General features: G+C 43.4%; 1 protein-coding gene across 4 annotated transcripts in view; it reads right to left on the minus strand.

Moving 5' to 3' along the window:
- The window catches only part of DNM3 (dynamin 3), a gene marked incomplete at both ends in the record, with an annotated part of 508,438 nt that overhangs the window by 120,666 nt on the left and 367,907 nt on the right, over nucleotides 1–19,865 (minus strand). The gene's annotated exons all lie outside the window — the stretch shown is intronic.

The raw sequence follows: 19,865 nt of genomic DNA on the forward strand, positions 1-19,865 counted from the left end.
GACATGAACTCAGCAGAGCACCCAGAAGCCTCGTCGGCCACGAGAGTGGGTTTGGCTGAGTTTGACACGGATGGAAAGGCATGTGTGTCACACTCTGACTCCCTTTCAGAAGGCCTCTGCGCTGTGGCAGGAGGAACACGGTGACTGGCAATGGCGAGGGCAGTGGGGACGCAGGTGGTAAGAAGGAATAGGTGGATTCTGTACGTATATCCAAGAAGGAGCCATAGTTCTGGGAAAGCAGTTGTGGGAGCTGAGGTTGAGGGTGGAACCAAGGGCGACACCCAAGTCTCTGGCCTAAGCCATTGGGCAGCCCTAACCCTAACCTTAACCCTAACCCCTGACCCTAACCCCTAACCTCTAATCTTAACCCCTAACCCTGACCTGAACCCTAACCCCTAACCCTAACCTTAACCCCTAACCCTGACCCTAACCCCTAACCCCTAACTGTAACCTTAACCCCTAACCCTGACCTGAACCCTAACCCCTAACTCTAACCTTAACCTCTAACCCTGACCCTAACCCCTAACCCTAACCTTAACCCTTAACCCTGACCCTAACCCTTAACCCCTAACCCCTAACCCCAACCTCTAACCCTAATATGTCTGGAAGTCCACCCAGAGTTCAGGCTTAAACTGGCGTTGGCGGGAAGGAGAGATCTGAATCTCAGGCACTTCAGAGCTCGGAGTTGGATGCGTTTCAGACCTTCAGCACACAGATGAGCGAGGGTGCTCGCTCTCTTAGTACTTTCCTGATGATCTGCTTACCAAAGCCTTCAGTGTCTCAGTGAAAAGCAAGACGATAACAAGACTGAAACGTCAAGATCGGCGAGGGCGAGCTCAGTGGCCCAAACACACGCATTTGCTAAGTAACTTGTGCCGACACCACGTGGGAGCCCTCACCTCGCCTGCTCCACACACGCAGACGCATAAAAGAACCTGCACTGGGTAGACTGGCCTGTCCAGACCCACTGAGTGTGACTTCAGGGTCTGTCTTTCCAGTCAGTAAGCATTCACTGTCAACATCTGTGTATGAAAAGGAGTTTAAAAATGGCCCCAATCATTTTTTTAGTCCAGCATCAAATGGTGACTCCCCAGCTTTCCCACAAACGGACTGCACCCCCAAAGGTGATGAAACCTTGCTCTTTTTGGCACCACACAGTCGTTTCCTACCCCGAGAGGAGGAAAATGACATGCAGTCTGGCGGGAGTATGTTTATAAAACCAGATTGCTAGAGAAAATAAGCAAAGCAAATTTCAGCAACAGGAAAAGAGGAGAAAGAGAGGGGGAGGGGAAAGAAAGAAAGAAGGAAAGAAAGGAAGGAAGGAAGAAAGAGAGAAACTGGCCCACCTCCTTGGGGTTAAATATGGGGAGACTGATCTCATATCCCGAGGAAAATCACGGGGCTGATAGAAACTCTCAGAGGAAAAACATCTTAACCTCCGGATGAAGTCAGTGGCCGTGGGCTGCGGGCTCTCCCCCAGCCCGCTCTGCTGGGGTTATTATGGAAACGCAACACAACTTTAAAGGCTCCAAAGTCCACGGAGCACGGGCCGGGCTCCTGCTTGTGCAACTGGTCACATGCAGATGCTCCTGATTTTTAACCAACAGCAGGGATGTTTATGAGGAAGAGGGGCCCGGGCATCAGACGCTTGCATGGCTCATCCAAGAGCGAGCCTTCGACTTCGCTGAAGCTGACTGCGCATGCTCCCTGTTGCGAAACACTGGTGGAGGCTCTGCGGAAGCTGTAAGCCATGGGCCTGCTCAGTACTTAGTAGGATAATATATGTCTGATAAACATTAACTTTGGGCAAAGAAAGCAGCTCTTTACATAGCTGAAAAAAATAGACTGCGGATCATTGTTCATAAGCACTTTGTCATTTCGGTGCTTTGCATTAGAAAAGAAGAAAGCAGAATTCTGCGCGCAGCGTGGGCCCACCTCAACTGCATTTCAAATGTGAGGGAGAAACAGATCACATCGGCCGAGCAAAGAGGCCCTCTGCACAGCCAGTCTCTGAACTCACGGATCTCTTCCTTAGGAACGCACTCAAGTGCAACACAGTCATACCATCCATGCCAATCAATCAATCAATCAATCAGTCAACCGTCTATCTATCTTGTAGTGCTGGGCTGGAATCCAGTGGCATTCTGCCACCGAGCTACACCCTTAACTCATATTTATTTATTTGTTTATTTATTTATTTATTTATTTATTTATTTTGCGGTATTAGGGATTGAGTCCAGGGGCACTCTACCTCTGAGCTACATCCTCTGCCCTATTTTACTTATTTATCTATTTTTATTTTGAAACTGGGTCTCACTAAGTTGCAGAGGGCCTTACCGTAAGTTTCTGAGTCTGGTCTCTAACCCACAATCCTCCTGTTCCAGCCTCCCAACTACTGAGACAATAGACGTGAACCAGCACGCCCTGTTGTAGTCATACTTTTCTGCAAATTGCTAGGGAAGTGTCTGGACCACCTCTCAGGGCTAATGTAATCTAAGTCTATGACTAACAGAACTTTGGCACAGCCTATATTTTTAAGCAAGCCTTTTCTTTTCCTTTAGCAGTTCACAGTTTTATGGGGGAAACCCTAGTCAGGTCATCTAATGACATTTAACAGGTTGGACGCATCTCTTCCTTTTCAGAATGAGACAATCCTAATCTTTTTTCTATAATCACAAAGGGTAATCTTTTATCACACTGAGGATTTCGATGATAAGTAACACACACACACACACACACACACACACACACACACACTTACTTTAGACTTCACCCTGATTAAGGGAAAACGGTTGTACATAAAATGGGGTCTATATAGTCAAGTGAGTATGTACCACAGAGGCAATCTAAGCTAAATTTTCTATGAGGGAGGACTTTGCACTGTGACCCCATCCAGAGGTAGGACTGATCCTTCATCCCCCTTTGCCCACACGGTCCTGGTTTATTGACAGCTGTTGCCTCAGAATAATCATCAGTACTGTTCTAGCATTTTCAAGAGTGATAAATTGCGATCATCATTGCAATAAGGTGCCATTCAAAGCGCCCAGCGAGGGGAGGCTGGCTAGCTCATAACCTGTCTATTCTACTTTCAGAAAGCTACAGTGGGAATATAAGAGATATAATACATGTTCTAAACAGAATATTAGACACCTCTTTCTGGTGGCGAGCAGTATCTCTTTCTGAATTGCTTTTATACATTCCTAGCCTAGCCCTCTAAAAGACAATACAGAAGGCGGACCCTGCAACTCCGCAGGACAATCCTCGTGCCTTCTGCCATTTCTGTCAGATTCAACATAAAGTGGTTGGTGAAGAAATGCGCCTAAGAAGTACGCAGGGACACGAGAAGTAGCCCAGGCAGGCGGTGGGTGTGTGCGGCTCCGTTATTTCTGTTCTCAGGGGAGACCAGCTCTCCAGGAGTGACCAGAACCGCACTTGACAGTTTGCTTTCTCAGGTCTTTGGGTCTGAGTGTGCTATTCGGAGTTGCCTGGGTTGGAAACCAATATTTGTTTTCAGAGAGTTTTAGACTAGTCAAGCCATGTAAAAGAAAAAAAAAATAGTTGCTCTGTGGGAAGAATTGACAGAAGGGAGCAGGGCAAGGTGGTTTCAGAGAAGGAGGGCAGAAAGCTATTCCAAGTTGCTTTCTTCTCATTTGTGATTCAGGCATAAAAAGAAGCCACTATAAGAGAGTAGACATGTACTGTGGCAGCAAAATTCAAATATTTTCCATAAAGCAAAAAAAAAAATAGGTGGGAAATAACTAATGATAAAATAATTTTAGTGATAAGCTGAGTTTGCGTAACTCTTGTTCTCTGCATACTCATGCCGTTGATGCTCTGCTAAGATAGAGGGGTGAGCTAGGGGTGGTGGCCCATTTCCAACCGAGGCCCCGTTCCTTCTCCCCTTTGGACAGAAGCAACCAGAAACACGTCTGTGCTCTTTGGCCACATCCCCCTTTCTACACACACTTCTCGGGAATCAGCATATCCCGGGCATCTTCATCCCCTTCTCAGCCCTGAGCTAGTTGACGATTTCTCTCTCTGGCGCCCTGGCTTCCCCACACCATCACTCAGAGAGCACTGCAGCTCGGAGAGCAACCGTGGAAAGCCCACTGCCGCTTTGGTTTGGGGCCGTGTGCACATCCCCAGCCACGGGGATGACTTTGGGGGCATTCAGGGCTACTAGGTTGGTTAAAAATAACTTCTACATTTAAAAATTTTATCTAAAATATGTTATTTTAGAATTTGATAATTTAAAATAGAACAAACCTTCTTAGTAATATATGTGTCTATGTTTAAGGATGTATGTCTTATGACTCCTAGAAGAAAAGGACCTACAGGAAAAAATGGGGCTGCGGTATATACAGGAGAAGGGCGAACGTTAGCGACGTCTCCCTTGAGCTTACAGGTATTTTTAATTTACCTTACTGCTTTAAGCAACTGAACACTTTCAAAGAGCATTATAATGCCAGTTCAATGATGGCATCATTCTGAGATCAATCATTGAACAGTTTTTCTCAAATATTATAACACAGACATGTTATTTTAAAGCCAAATATTGTTTGTTAGAGCTTTTTCTACCTCTGAGCTATACCACCCCCTGCCATTTTCATTTTAAAAAGGGTCTCCCTAAATTGCTGAGGCTAGCCTCAAATCTGTAATCCTCTTGTCCCAACTTCCCTAATACCAAGATTACAGGCATACAAGCATGTACCACCACACCTAGCAAAACCTCTCATTTTTAATCCCTCCCTCCTTCCCTCCTTCCCTCCCTCCCTCCCTTCCTCTGGTACTGGGGATTGAACCCAGGGACATTCAACTTCCAACCTATACTCCTAGCCCTTTTTACTTATTTATTTTTTGACTTTGAAAACAGGTCTTGCTAATTGAGGCTGGCCTTGACCCTACAATCCTCTTTTCTCAGCTTCCCAAGTACTGGAATTGCAGGCATGCACCACCAGGCCTGGCTTCTCATTTTAACTTCTAACCGTAGAGATCATTGGTGGGGTGCTGACAGGAAGAAGCTATGATTTATAGTGTACGCCAAGTTTTGTAGTATTAGTGTCTCACTACAGTCAGTTTCAACATGAAGTCAACAGGCTTACAAATATCCTGATATCCGCACTCTCTATGTAAACAAAAGTCCTTTGGAGGCCTGGACAATTTTTTAAGAGTGGATAGGGTCCTGAGATCCCCCCAGTGGAGATCCACTGGTGTGTGTATATGTATGTGTGCACTTTTTTTTTTTTCTTGTACTGGGGATTAAACTCATGAGCATCCTATCTCTAAGCTACACTCCTAGCCATTTTTACTTTTTATTTTGAAACAGGGTCTAAGTTGTTGAGGGCCTCACTAAGTTGCAGAGGCTGGCTTCAAACCTATGATCCTCCTGCCTAGCCTCCCAAGCACTGGGATTAACAGGCGTGCGCCACTGCACCAGGCTCACTGGGATAGTTTTTATGTTGCTAATTTATTTTTATCTTGCAATGTCACTGTTAAAATACAGAACTATTTTTAACTATACACTGACACACCGGCCAAATTGCAAGCATTAATTTTCTATAGCAAAATCATTTTATAATACTAAAAGGGGTCTAATAATGCGGGATATATACATTTCTCATACTTTGGCCTATAAAATTTTCCAGGGAGGTATGTAATGCGTACACAGAGAGCAGAGGCATCGTTTGTGTGAAGAGTCAAAGCCATTCTCTACCATTAGGCTTTCTTGAAACTGTTCTTTCTAGGCTCACCACTTTCCCAAATTGCAAGAAATAAATATAGGCAGTTTCAAAATTAGAAAAAGTAAAGAAAAAGAGAAAACGCACTCCAGCCAGACTTTGCAAATATTTTCTTTATGAAACCATGCATCTGCTTGGAGTTAGCTGCAGTGTGTGACTAACATTTTCTTCCCAAGCTTCAGTCCCCTTTGCTGAAGCTGTGTGTGTTAATTAAAATCAACCACACATGCCAGGAAATAGTTTCCCCACGAAGGCAGCAAACTGAAGTCGAGTACTTGTATGCAAGGTGTACGGTTCAAACGTGTCATAGTATTTTTCTCTTGGCAGGTGTCGCCATGAAGAACATTCTTTATAAATAAGTTGGTTCCACTTGAGTCAACCAAAGAAAAATAAAAATATGGTATACATGAACTGCTGAGTCACAAAACATTCCTGATTTGTAAAGAATATTTTTGGGGGGTTACTAGGGAACAAACCCAAGGATATTCTACCTTCCAGCTATATCCTCAGCCCATTTTATTTTATTTTATTTTATTTTATTTTATTTTATTTTATTTTATTTTATTTTGAAACAGGGTCTCACTAAATTGCTGAGGGTTTTGCTAAGTTGCTGAGGCTGGCGATGAACCTGCAATCCTCCTGCCTCAGCCTCTCAAGTACTGGGATTACAGGCATGCATCACTATGCCCAGCATAAATAGATATTTTAGAAGTCAAGCTTATAGCCAGGCCCAGTACTTGGGAGGCTGAGACAGGGGAATCACAAGTTTAAGACCAGGGTCAGAAACTTAGCAAGATCCTGATTTAAAAAAAAAAAAAATGGAGCTGGGCGCCATGGTGCACACTTGTAATTCCAGTACTTGGGAGGCTGAGACAGGAGGATCACACAGGTTTGAAGTGAGCCTCACCAAATAGGTGAGGCTCTCAGCAACTTAGTGAGAAATTGTTTCCAAATAAAATATAAAACAGGTCTGGGGGTGTAGTCCAGAGGCAGAAAGCTCCTGGGTTTCATCCCCAGTACCACAAAAAATAAAATAAAGCAAATGAAAAAAAAAGAAAAGAGGGCTGGAGATATAGTTTGGAAGTAGACAGTCCCTGGGTTTAATCCCTAGTAATACCCCCCCCAAAAAAAAATCAGGGTTATAATGAATATGCGTGAATTCACACTTTGAGGAACTCGGTGATCTTCACGTGGCATCATATATGCAGGTGTGACTTTGACTTAAAAGCTTTTTTATTTTCTTTTTCAAACTCAAGAAGTCCAGGGGGAGTGCTACTGCCTGAGTAACATCAGAACAGTATATGGTAACACTGGTAATAACAGAAACACAGCATATGCCAGAGTGGGCGGTGTAGACAGCCCTCCCCACTGGACTTGTGTGTGTGCTGATACTTTCTATCAATTTTTCTCCCACATGGAGGTTGTTTTACAGTACTCTACAGGTCATGTCTAAAAACCTGATGGCTCCAATAGTCAGTAAATCATACCCTCGGTTTCTTTTGTTTGTGTTCTTGGGAGGCCTCTTAGTCTGCCAAGGAAATCTGGGTGTTTAGAGGTTTCCTCCAGGCTGGACCCAGCTGGGGGAACTTTCACAACCCTGCTTACTCCTTTCTTGAGAGCTCTCCTTCCCAGCTGGCCGCAGGAAAAATGGCCCAGCCCTTGTGCTCTCTCTGTGGGCTGCCCCTGGGGGCGCCCTGCTAGCCTACAGGCACACAATTCACTTTAATTCTACCCTGACCCTAAAGAACCAGAACGTCCACTCATCCTTTACAACAAGAGCCCGAGAAAAGCCACTAAGAGCCGGAATCTGGCTTTCCAGAATGACGAATTCGTTTTCCAAAAGAAAGGCTAAGTTTTTAACCCGAAATAGCAACGCAACCTTATTTATAAACCATCACATGTTGAAGCTATCAAGGTATTTGTACCGATCTCTTTTAATGTAGAATGATGATGGATGGGTCAGACTTTCCCTTGCAACTGATCCCCTCGGGCATGCTGCTGAAAGGCTGGAGTTTAGACCCGGCCATACATTTTTCTGGAGGATGTTTGCAGCTAGTGATTGCCCTCCTATCACTAATGAACAGCGCCTGGGCCTGCTTCAAGGTTCCCTCGTGAAGACTACACACTCTGGTCCCAAGCCACAGTGTCCTGAAGAGGGTGGTTGGGAAGGGGATCACCCATTAGCAAATACTTATTCTGGGAAATAGGTGGAGAGAGGGCCCTGTGTGCTGAAATCCTAGAAGAAAAGTAAACTTGCTGCAAAGGACATAATTTCTCTTTTTGTTGTTGTTCTTGAACTTTTCATGGCCATATTGGGCTCATTCATCAGCAGAGTTTTTGGAAGAAAACCTTCCGAACGCTAATGCGTCAAACACTTTGACCAGCATCCTTGCTGGCACTATTAATAGCCCCAGGAGAGAACTCCAGCTTAAGAAACCGAACTTAAGGAAGGGAACTGAATCTAAACTACTGATTCTATTCTGTCAGCTCCCTCTGTTTGAAATATGGGAGGCTCCCAAGGAGGACAGTGTCTCGTTCCCATACAAAAATGGACATGGCATCTGCACAGGTGTTTTAAGCGTGAAGAATTCTTCCAAGGCCTTCTAATGACATTTGGAAAAGCTGAGAAGCACAAACTTGCTGTTTTTCTTTTTCGGAAAAGGCAGACACAGTCATCCAAGTTGAAAACCATACTCCTATTTCATTTCAGAGTTTAATTTGAAAACCAATAAGAGGAGAATTTAAATTGATTGCCTCTAGCCACAGGCATTTCATACCCAAGCAATTATGTTGCCTTTCATGAGAATTTATCTTAGCTGTGAAATCGATTGTCACGGACTTAGTTCCCCAGACTATCAGCAAATCAGACTTGGTTTCTGTCTTAGTGTAGCCGTGAGTCAAATAAATCATACGGGCAGATAATCTTGGTGCTCCAAGCCATCTCTCTCCAGGGTCCCCTTTGAACATCTCCCCCTCTCTGGTATACCTAGGATTTCCTAATGATGCTGTTTCATAACCAGGGAGACACTCACAAAGGGAAAGGGTGCAGGAGCAAAATTTGGGAAACTATTGTAATACTGTGGATCAGAACCATATGGCAGTAAATATGTTTGCAACGGGACTATAACAAAGAAGAGATCAAACACACACACACACACACACACACACACACACACACACACACCCTCTGACTCAAAGATGTGGCCTCAACAGCTTTTAAGGTATGACAGTGTTCTTTTACTGACGTGCTACACATATATTCCTATCCAACTCCTCAATAAGGGAAAACTCAAGATTCGTCTTTTCAGAGGGACAGAGGAGAATAAACATTGCTTTCATAGTGTACATTCACAATCAGAAACTCAGCAAAAACCTTCCGGTTGCTGTCTGGCTCCCTGTGAACTGCACGGTTCTAGCAGAAAACAGAAGTGGTTAAAACCTAGAAACAGAGAATCAGAACCTTCTCTTCTGGACCCTCTTCTCCCTGACTTTCTAAAGTTCTCTAAGCAGTAGGCAGCCTGAACATTGTTCTACTTTGCAGGAGATGAAGTGAAGATGCGGTGTGCTTGGTATCGACAGTCCCAAAGCATTTCTTAATAAAAGAAGCTAAGTCAGGAGAAGGTGGAGAGCATTTGCAACCAACGTTTATACTGTGTTTTTTGTTCTTTAAAGGACAATGCCGTGGAATTCTATCCTATTTAATTTAAACAACAGCTTTTGTAGTGTGGCATAACTAAACAATCTGAAGTTCTTCTTAAGTGGAAGATTTCCTTTCATTCACAAAACTATTTCTTCTAAGAGTTTTAATGCGTATTCCATTTTCAGACCACTTGGATCTGAGGTCTCAGGCTTTGACAGTTTGCCTGTACAATGCTTCTTATTAGCAGTTGGCGTTGCTCATGAGTTCTCCATAAACAGAGAAGTACAGGACCCTTCTGCTCACCCCATCCTGCTCTGGGATCTCCAGGTAGTAGGGTAGGCCCTGGGGATAAGGCAATGACTCAGCAGCCTCTTCTCACGCAAAATAGCCTCCTAGTGATCACAGATCTCCAAACCATAATCATATTTTAATAAAAGTAACATATCATTCTCTTAAAACCAGAAAGAAAATGTTTACCAACTCTTTCTATTTACTTTTTTTTTTTTTTAACCAGAGATTGAACCCAGGGCACTCTACCTCTGACCTACATTCCCCAGCCTTTTTTAGTTTTTATTATGAAATAGGGTTTTGATAAGTTGCGGAGGCCGGCCTCCAACCTGTGATCTTCCTGTCTCAGCCTCCCAAGTACAAGATTACAGTACTGTGCGTGTCACCACGCCCAGCTTAACATACCCTATTTCTAAAACACATTGTTTAAGCATTTCTCATAATACTGATGACATCTGATACTACCAACTTGCTGTGTTTGTCTCTGGATAATATATCCAATGTCAGATGGCCTTATTTCTTTATATCTAGTTGTGTGTGTGTGTGTGTGTGTGTGTGTGTGTGTGTGTGTGTTACTGGGAACTGAATTCAGGGACATTCTACTCCAAGGTATAACCCCAACCCTCCTCATATTTTGTTTTGAAAACAGGGTCTTGCTAGATTTCTGAGAGTCTCACTATATGTCTGAGGCTGTCCTTGAACTTGCGATCCTCCTGTCTTAGCCTTCCAAGTACTGGGATTATAGGTGTGCACCACAATACCTGGCTGTGGTAGAATTTTTAAAACAGAGAGTAGGGAGAAAGCCTGGGGAAAACCAAACCTTTATGTCATGAAATTACATCAAGGGTACAAAGGATATCTATCTATACATATCTATACATATATGTATATACATCAGCATATATATTACATATATTATACATATATATAGTATATATGTATCAGTTGGTGTGTGTGCATGTATAAAAGTCAGTTCAGTTGAAGATGATATGATTTTCTACCCTCAATCTGTTTTCCTTTTTCCTCTCTTGGTATTCATTGACAGAGTGAATAACTAACAGCCACAGTGGGCGGCAGACCTTCCCCACTCCCCAAGCAGGGCAGCACCCATCATTGCATGGCTCGGCTTGGGGTGGCCGACTGATTGCTGGCTAACTATTTTAATGACACAGAAAAGTCTTCTTGAGTTGGTGTACTCAGAAGATAAACAATTCCCTGTATTCCAAGAAGCAGGAATGTCTTCTACATTGTTCCAACAACATGGTATAAGAATAAAGTACTTTCCCAGGTGTCTTGTTTGTGTGCCACACATGTGCCTGAGTGCACCTTGGTTTCTACACAGGCCCTCGTGCCCGAGGTCAGAACACGGCATGCTTTGGCCTACTGAAACCCCGGTTAATAGGAACCTCTGTTCCCCTATTATGGAGGAATAACTGCTGCCTTTTTAGTATAAATCTGATTCTCAGCCACATTCAGGGCACACATGGTTTTTAGATAAGGGTCTGTACACCGTCCACTGTTCCGCATATTTGTTTGATTAAACACTCTCCCACACACCTTCAACTCTGAGCATGTCTGAATATAGAAACGCAACCATAAAGATATGGAAAGGGAAAACCTGCCTCCAACGCCCTTCCGACTAACGAGTGGAAAAATATACTACTCGGCAATGAGAATAAAGAGCCATTCTTCTCAGAACACCTAGAGAGCAAACACTAACTCGATCGCGGTGGTTTTTTTTTTTTTTTTTTTTTTACATTTATTGAGTGCTGGCAGTGTATTGGGACTAAGTAAAGTAGTGAAACATCCTAGAATCACTTTCTCTAAGGAAAGGGGGGAGAAGGTGACTGGAGACACTTGGTTATGTTGACAAACCACATCCTGAACCAAAGCTACTCAGCAGTGTCAAAGGAAGAAAGAATGCCTAATTTTAAAAGAAAGCAAGGCCTGACAACCCCAAAGAGTGCTCAGAAGGAAAGCCTGTGTCCATCCTGAGAGCCCTCCCTCCCTCCCCCTACAGAAACTGACCTCTGCTGGCTACCAGGGCTAACATACCTGGCACCAAATGGGCCTTAGCATGACCTTAAACTGAAGACCTGCTGGGGAGAGCAAAGCCCAGCGCAGGGAGGCCCTGATCTACATAGGCTTCCCCAGCAACAACGTGGCATTGCTAATAAAATCAAACAGAACAGAGACCTGGGGGAACGCTCCAATTCTTAGCTTAGACCGTGCCACGAAGCAGCTTAGGAGTCTTTCAACTCAGATTTAACCTTTAACTGATAGCGCTACAAAGAATATGAGAACGAAGTATCATGAGAGGTAGGCTTTCTCTCCCTAGTACCCAAGATGCAGCATGTGGAAGGCCCAGAGGACAGCTCAGGAATGCAGATTCTTACCTGCAGTTTATGGAGGCTAAATCAGTCTGGGTGTGAAATTCACTCTCCTTCAGCACTGAAGTCACTGTGGCTGGTAACAAATCCTTGTATTTATAAAAAGCCTAGCACTGGAACACTGTTTAGAATGGCTTACCAGCCTCATAAGGATCATATTAATTCACTAGGACACTGAAGGCCTTTTAAAAAAGGATGCTAACTGTCTCCATTCCCACACACCTGATTTGGAGGACCACAGAGCGACTCTTAAACTTTATAGTGGAAAACTGAAATAGCAATGGAATGAGCTCTTTGGAGTCATGCTGCGAGGCAGACATCAACGGCAAAGCAGCCTTTCAGGAACGGTAGTGGGAGTGCTCACCAGGTCCATAAGTAATTAAAAAACGAGGCTGAAAGCATTCCGTGGGGATTTGTAAGATCCGACAGTAAACTGAAATGCCTGCACACAGAGTTAAGAGCCTCTCCGCCTTTGAGAGAAAGCATACCACCCTTTACTTTCTGAGACTGACTGATCTCACTTAACATGATCTCTTGCTCCATCCATTTTCCTGCAAATGATATACTTCTGTTCTTGACAGCTAAGTAAGATTCCACTGTGTGCACAGAGCACATTCATCTGCTGATGAACACCTGGGTTGGTTCTCATGTATGCTCGTATCACTCTACTGCGATGTGTAAATACAATGCACCAAGAAAAGTGCACATTAAAAAAAGAACCTCTTCACCACTGCTCTTTTGAAAGCAATTCCAATCCAAGCCCTAGGTGGAATTCCTGCTAGTTTCCCACAGTTAATTTTTAAACTATGGGATGAGAAGCAGCCATCATAATGTCTTCTCTGGATTAGAAGACATTAGTTCTAGGTTTAAGTTCTGGCTCCGTGGTATGGTAAGGCATTTGACTGTTATAAATACTAGTCCCTTATTCTGAGATAAGGAGGATAAACAAGATTATCTCGAAAGTCTCAGAGAGCCCCAGAAAGCCATGACACTTTACACTGACTTTGGTGACCGAGGAACTCTTGGCCCCAAGTTGGTACATCACATCTGGGTCTGCCTAATGGATAAATAAATTGATCCGACACACTGTGATGGACGATACGGATGAAAATATGAAGCAACAGAGATATTTTAAAAAAATCTAAATTAACCCAGGGTGAATTCATCTAAAGGCGAAGAGAGAACATTTCCCTTCTTACACCATCTCATTTCAGATGAAAGAAAAAATAGGAAAATAATATCAGAATCAATGTAAGTGATAAACAGAAAACGGCTTAAGAATAGTTGGTGGAATAATGCTAAGCATACGGGCTTTTGATAGATGTGTGTTTTTCCTTCTATTTCTAGAAGTACCTAATAGCTCCCATCCCCATTACAAATTTTTAAAAAAGCAAACACAAAAGAAATACACCTTCTCTCATTTTTGCCACTGAATGGCAATAACCGAAAGGCTTGGATTTTAATACCCACAAAAAGACAAGAAATAACATCCCAGACTTTAAGTGAGAGGCAGAATCCACCAAAGGCCATGCTCTTAGAAAAATGATGGATGGGGGAATCTTTATCTACTAGTAAAGAAAAATGACTGGCAAGTTTATTCTGCACTGGTCAAAGATGAAGATGGTGTTAATGAACTGGGAGCTAGTACATAAACAAACAAATAAAAACCATATAATAAAGTGCAAATAGAGATACAGTATGTGTAAAAGGGGGTTAAACATGGGCAACAGAATAAATACTATATGTCTAGCAGGAATTTTAGAAAAAGTAAAAGAAAAGAGACAAGAGTCAGGGATTTTCATAATGTGTGAAAGTCATAAATCTTTAGGATTAAGAATCACAATGAATCCTAAGCCCATGGGAAACATCACACACACACACACACACACACACACACACACACACACACACAAATTCAAAATATTGAAGAAAAAGATTTAAGCCAGTGAAAAAATATAATTTAGCTACAAAAGGAGCAATGGTTGGACTGACAGCTGATCTCTAAAAAAGCAGATCTCAAGCCAGAGTGGAGGAATAATAACTTTAACATAATGAGATTAAATTATGATTAATGTGTGGTTTAATATTCAGTTAATGCACTATGCAAAATGAAGGCAAAAGAAAGCATTTTCAGGAAAACAAACACCAAACCGAGAATTACAGCCAAGTAGCAAGCACCGAAGGGATTGCCAAATGATTTAATGTGAAGAAAAAAGAACCTAAATTAAATACTATGATATAAAAAGAAAAGGGAACAAAGAAACTGGTGATTAAATCAGTAAATGTAAATAATCACTGCCCGTTTAGAATATTGACTTAGGTGGCAAAAACTTAAGGTAGAATTCAAATACTGCTGCTAACAATGGTATGGAAATTAGGAGAAGGTTATTGGTAAAAGTGTCTTAGGTCATTTTGTAAAGGAGAGTCCAGAGACTTAACTTCCAGCTGGGTGAGATGGCGCCCCCCTGTAATTCCAGTACTTGGGAGGCTTAAACAGGAGGATTGCAGCTTCAAGGCCAGTCTCAGAAACATGGTGAGACCTCAGAACCTTAGCAAGACCCTGTTGCAAAAAAAAAAAAAAAGGGCTGGTGGTATAGCTTGAAGGTAGAACACCCCTGAATTCATTACCAATACAAAAGAACCCCTAAATTCTAAGTTTAAGTCAAATATGAAGTCCAAGTATTAAAGGATGTCTAAAAGAATAAAAAACATACCGAGCTAAAAAAAATAAATTAAGCTGAATTAAAAGAAAACAGAAAAGGAAGCTTAAAACAAGACTAGAAAAAGTTAAATAAAGATGAAGACTAAAATATGATGTTCAAATTAAAATCAAATCAGTAAAAATAAAAAATGTAAATGGCTAAACTAACTAATTAAAATAACTCAGAAACAAATTGAACTGTTTGGATTTTATGCATTTGCTTTTGTAAAATAAAAATATAACAAAACTAAATAAAGGTTGATGGCAAAAAGGTAAAAATATGTACTAAAAAAAAATAACCAGAAGACAAGTAGTATAGGTACATCAACAACAGACATAGTAAGTTCAATGGCAAAGAACAGGATCAGAATAAAGAGGGTTCTACGAGATTATTTTTAAAATATTTCCCTAGGAATTCTAATTTGCATGAATGTAAAAATATAAATTGACTTCAAACCACATCAAACAAAAACTGACAGATTTGGTAATATATCCAAGGTCACAACTGTAGTCTTTTATTCTTTTTTTTTTTTTTTTTTGGTATTGGGGGTTGAACCCACCCAGGGTCATGCTACCTCTGAGCTACACCCTCAGCTATCCCCTTTGCTAAGTTACTGAGGTTGGCCTGAAACTCGTGATGGGATTCCAGGCATGTACCACCACATATGGCAGCAAAGTGGTATATTTAACAACCTTTTGATAAAGTTAAGATTCTCTATGACTTTTTATCTGTCCCCTTTCTAGAATATAATCTATTTTGTTTGTGTGTGTCTGTGTGTGTGGTACTGGAGGTGGAACCCAGGGGTTTTTCTACCTCTGGGCTACACTCCAAGACCTATTTTATACTTTATTTGAAAACAGGTTCTCACTGAGTTGCCGAGAGCCTCACTAAGTACCTGAGGCTGGCTTCGAACCTGTGCGATCCTCCTGTCTCAGCCTCCCAAGTGCTGGGATTACAAGTGTGCGCCACCACGCCCGGCTTTATAATCTATTTTATTAGAAGATATATTTTAAGCATAGAGCACTGCCCAGTATACAGCAGTTGTCTAATATTGACTTGTTGAATGTTTAAATCATTCAAGATGAAACAAAAGATAGAAACAATGGAAATTGGATAATATAATTTACAAGCATAATGAAATCAATTCTCGTGGGCCTGCACTCCCAAACTAGCAAATGTACATTCTTCTCAAACATACAGGGAATGTTTATGAAAATTCAACATGTACTAGACCATTTTCTGACCACAGTCCAACTAAGTTCGAAATAAACAACAGTGAAACAATAAAACTATGCACTCTATGCACTCTAAAATGTAAACCACACTTCTAAATAACTCAAAGGGGGAAAAAACAGGGAAGAGTAGGAGGCAAAGCTGAATGGTAATAAAAATATTACATTTCAAAAACTGTGGTGAGTAACTAAATACTACCTAGAATGAAAGCAACAGATTTCCATGCACATGTCCACAAGGGGATGAAAGTTGATGAGCTGCACGTCTCAACTAAAAACTTAAAGAAGAAGAGAACCAACCAAGGAAACACAAAGAAAATGCAAGGGAGGAGGAGGAGGAGGGGGAGAGGAGGAGGGGGAGGAGGGGGAGGAGGTGGAGAGGAGGAGGAGGAGAGGAGGAGGAGGAGAGGAGGAGGAGGTGGAGAGGAGGAGGAGGAGGAGGAGGAGGGGGAGGAGGGGGAGGAGGTGGAGAGGAGGAGGAGGTGGAGAGGAGGAGGAGGAGGAGGGGAGGAGGAGGAGGAGAGGAGGAGGGGAGGAGGAGGAGGAGGGGAGGAAGAGGGAAGGAGGAGGGGAGGAGGAGGAGGAGGGGAGGAGGAGGAGGAGGAGGGGAGGAGGAGGAGGAGGAGGGGAGGAGGAGGAGGAGGAGAGGAGGAGGAGGGGAGGAGGAGGAGGAGGAGGGGAGGAGGAGGAGGAGGGGAGGAGGGGGAGGAGGTGGAGAGGAGGAGGAGGAGAGGAGGAGGAGGAGAGGAGGAGGGGGAGGAGGTGGAGAGGAGGAGGAGGAGAGGAGGAGGAGGAGAGGAGGAGGAGGTGGAGAGGAGGAGGAGGAGGAGGGGGAGGAGGAGGAGGAGGTGGAGAGGAGGAGGAGGAGAGGAGGTGGAGAGGAGGAGGAGGAGGAGGAGGGGGAGGAGGGGGAGGAGGTGGAGAGGAGGAGGAGGAGAGGAGGAGGAGGAGAGGAGGAGGAGGTGGAGAGGAGGAGGAGGAGGAGGAGGGGAGGAGGAGGAGGAGGGGGAGGAGGTGGAGAGGAGGAGGAGGAGAGGAGGAGGAGGAGGGGGAGGAGGAGGGGAGGAGGAGGAGGAGAGGAGGAGGAGGAGGAGGAGGAGGGGAGGAGGAGGAGGAGGGGGAGGAGGTGGAGAGGAGGAGGAGGAGGGGAGGAGGAGGAGGAGGGGGAGGAGGTGGAGAGGAGGAGGAGGAGAGGAGGAGGAGGAGGAGGAGGAGGAGGAGGGGAGGAGGAGGAGGAGAGGAGGAGGAGGAGAGGAGGAGGGGAGGAGGAGGAGGAGGGGAGGAAGAGGGAAGGAGGAGGGGAGGAGGAGGAGGAGGGGAGGAGGAGGAGGAGGAGAGGAGGAGGAGGGGAGGAGGAGGAGGGGAGGAGGAGGAGGGGAGGAGGGGGGGAGGAGGAGGAGGAAAGAGAAAAGAAAACGCAAAGGAGAAAATAATGAAGGGAGCAAAGATTATTGAGATAGAAAAAATGTATATGATAAAGGATAAAAAAGACCAAACTGTTTTTTTGAAAAGTGATAAAACTCTGGCAAGAGAGATTATAGCAAAAGATATGGCTTGATATTAGAAATAAAAAAGAGATCATACTTCAGATATAGCAAGATTTAAAAATAAAATAGGAAATACTTCATGTTAGTATTTTTTTTCAAAAGAGAATGGACAATTTCCTAGAAAAAGTATAATTAATTCAAACAACCCATGAAAGAACAGAAATCTGAACAAATCTTTAATTATTAAATACAGTAAAACACTTGTTAAAACTCTACTTAACAAAAATATCTTCCAGGTCAGATGATTCTACTGGTGTTTTCCACCAAATATTCAATTAACAGGTAAGCTCTATTTTATAGAAAATGTTCCAAAGAAATTAAGCTTTAGTCCAACCTCAATTTTTTATTTTACTTTTTTGGCACTAGGAATTGAAAGCAGGCTTATTCTATCTCTGAGCTACACTCTGGCCCTTTTTAATTTTCATTCTATAACACGGTCTCTGTACATTGCTGCAGTTCACTTCAAACCTGCCATCCTCTGTCTCAGCCTCCCAAACACAGGTATTACAGGTGTACACAGCCACGCCTGGCGACACCTCAATCTGTGAAGCTAACAGAATCTGATATTAAAACCAGGCAGCGTGCAGGGCATAGTAGCACGCGGTTTTACTCCCAGGACACTGGAAGCTGAAACAGGATCATAGGTGTGAGGCCAGCCTCAGCAACTTAGCAAGACCCTTAGAAACTTAGAACCTGTTTCAAAATAAAAAGGATAAAAAGGACTGGGGTGTAGTTGGGAGGCAAAATGCCCCTGGGTTCAATCCTCAGCCCAAACAAACAAACAAACAAACAAAACCCAAACAAATCCAGACAGAGACGGTATATAAAAAAAAGGCATCTGTGGGCCAATCTCTTTCTGAACACAATTGCCAAAGCCTAAAAATGCTAGCGAAGTTGAGCCAGGACTCCACAGTAAGTAACATGCCATCAAGACCTAACCAACTTCACCCAGGAGAGCAGGGTGGTCTGGCGTTAGAAGGTCCATCAGCGTATTCACCACGTGAACAGATGAAAGACGAAAACACGGCCTTCTAGTGGAGGTATTGATAAAACTCAATCCTTAGCCATGACTCAAAAATTAAAATAGAAGCCCTGGTAACTAGGAACACAAAGCATCTTTTCGTTTTTAACCTCATATCAAGTGTCTATTTAAAAGTTTTTCTACTGCAGAACTTTTAAAATAACCAGGAAAGGATACTTGCTTGTATCTTACTTTGTACTAGAGGACCTAGCCAGCAGAAAAATAACTCAGAGGAATCAATCTGTTGAAGGAAACGACCAGGACACCCACATCCCCACAGGGCCCTGAGAAGCTGCTGAAGAGTCCAGTGCCTTGTTGAGCTCCAGGATTCCAGAACTAGGCAGTGTTCTTACTCTTGTTAAAACCCCCAGTTGTGGGCCATCTACCAAGATCCTCTATCGTTGTCTTTGCGTTGTGCCAGGACCTTTCATAGCCTGAACTTTCCGGGTAGACCGAGGAGTCAATGGCTAGGCATTTCCCTGAGCCGCTCTGCCTGGGCGAGAGGGCTGATCATCCCGTCTGCTGACTGACCTAGCATCGGATTCTCCTGGGCTCTGCAGAGACAGCGACACAGACGGAGCTCGGTTCTAGATGCAAGATTACTATGCTCTCAGAAGCCACTTTATTATCATCTTCAGTGTTTTTGGTTTGTTTTTGTTTTCTGCAAGCAACTCTCTTGTCTTCTAAATTATATTGTCTTCTAAAAATCCCATTTCAGCATGGGGCAAGGGAGCGGTAGTTGGTTTGCGTTCCCTCTCTCTTTGAATGGCTTGCTCTTGTGGCTTTCCTATGGACTTGCGCAGTATGAGTCACCATGAGCAACTGACTGGGAATGCAGGAGAAGTCTTCTTTGGCTATTTTGATGAACTGTGTGATTGACCCTGGGCCAGTCATTGAACCTCATCAAGTAATTTCATTCATTGCTAAGTAAAGATAAAACTCAGCCTGGAAAAGCAGGTTAAAATTAGACCTCACCATTTAAATGAGTCACTCTCTTAATAACTTACACAAATTAGATCCTTCCCGTAACATTTCCATGTGTGGGAGGGAATCTCCTCTGTAATTCTTACCTCGTTACAACCCATTCACGGTTCTCTCTCCGTCCTCTGCTACTTCTCCACTTGCTTATTTCACTTCCCTGGTTCGTTTCAGACAGCAATCATGGGCCTCCGTGAGGACCAGCCCAAGACAAAGTTTTGATATCGTACGTGAGTACCAGAAACACGCGCACACATACGCATAGGAGTGGAGGGAAAAGTGGACTTAGACAAAGCCTTGTGTAAGTTCTAGCTCCTCCGCGAACCAGC

The sequence above is a fragment of the Muscardinus avellanarius genome (genome assembly GCF_963383645.1).
Source record: "Muscardinus avellanarius genome assembly, chromosome: 7".
In the NCBI taxonomy this organism is placed as follows: domain Eukaryota; kingdom Metazoa; phylum Chordata; class Mammalia; order Rodentia; family Gliridae; genus Muscardinus; species Muscardinus avellanarius.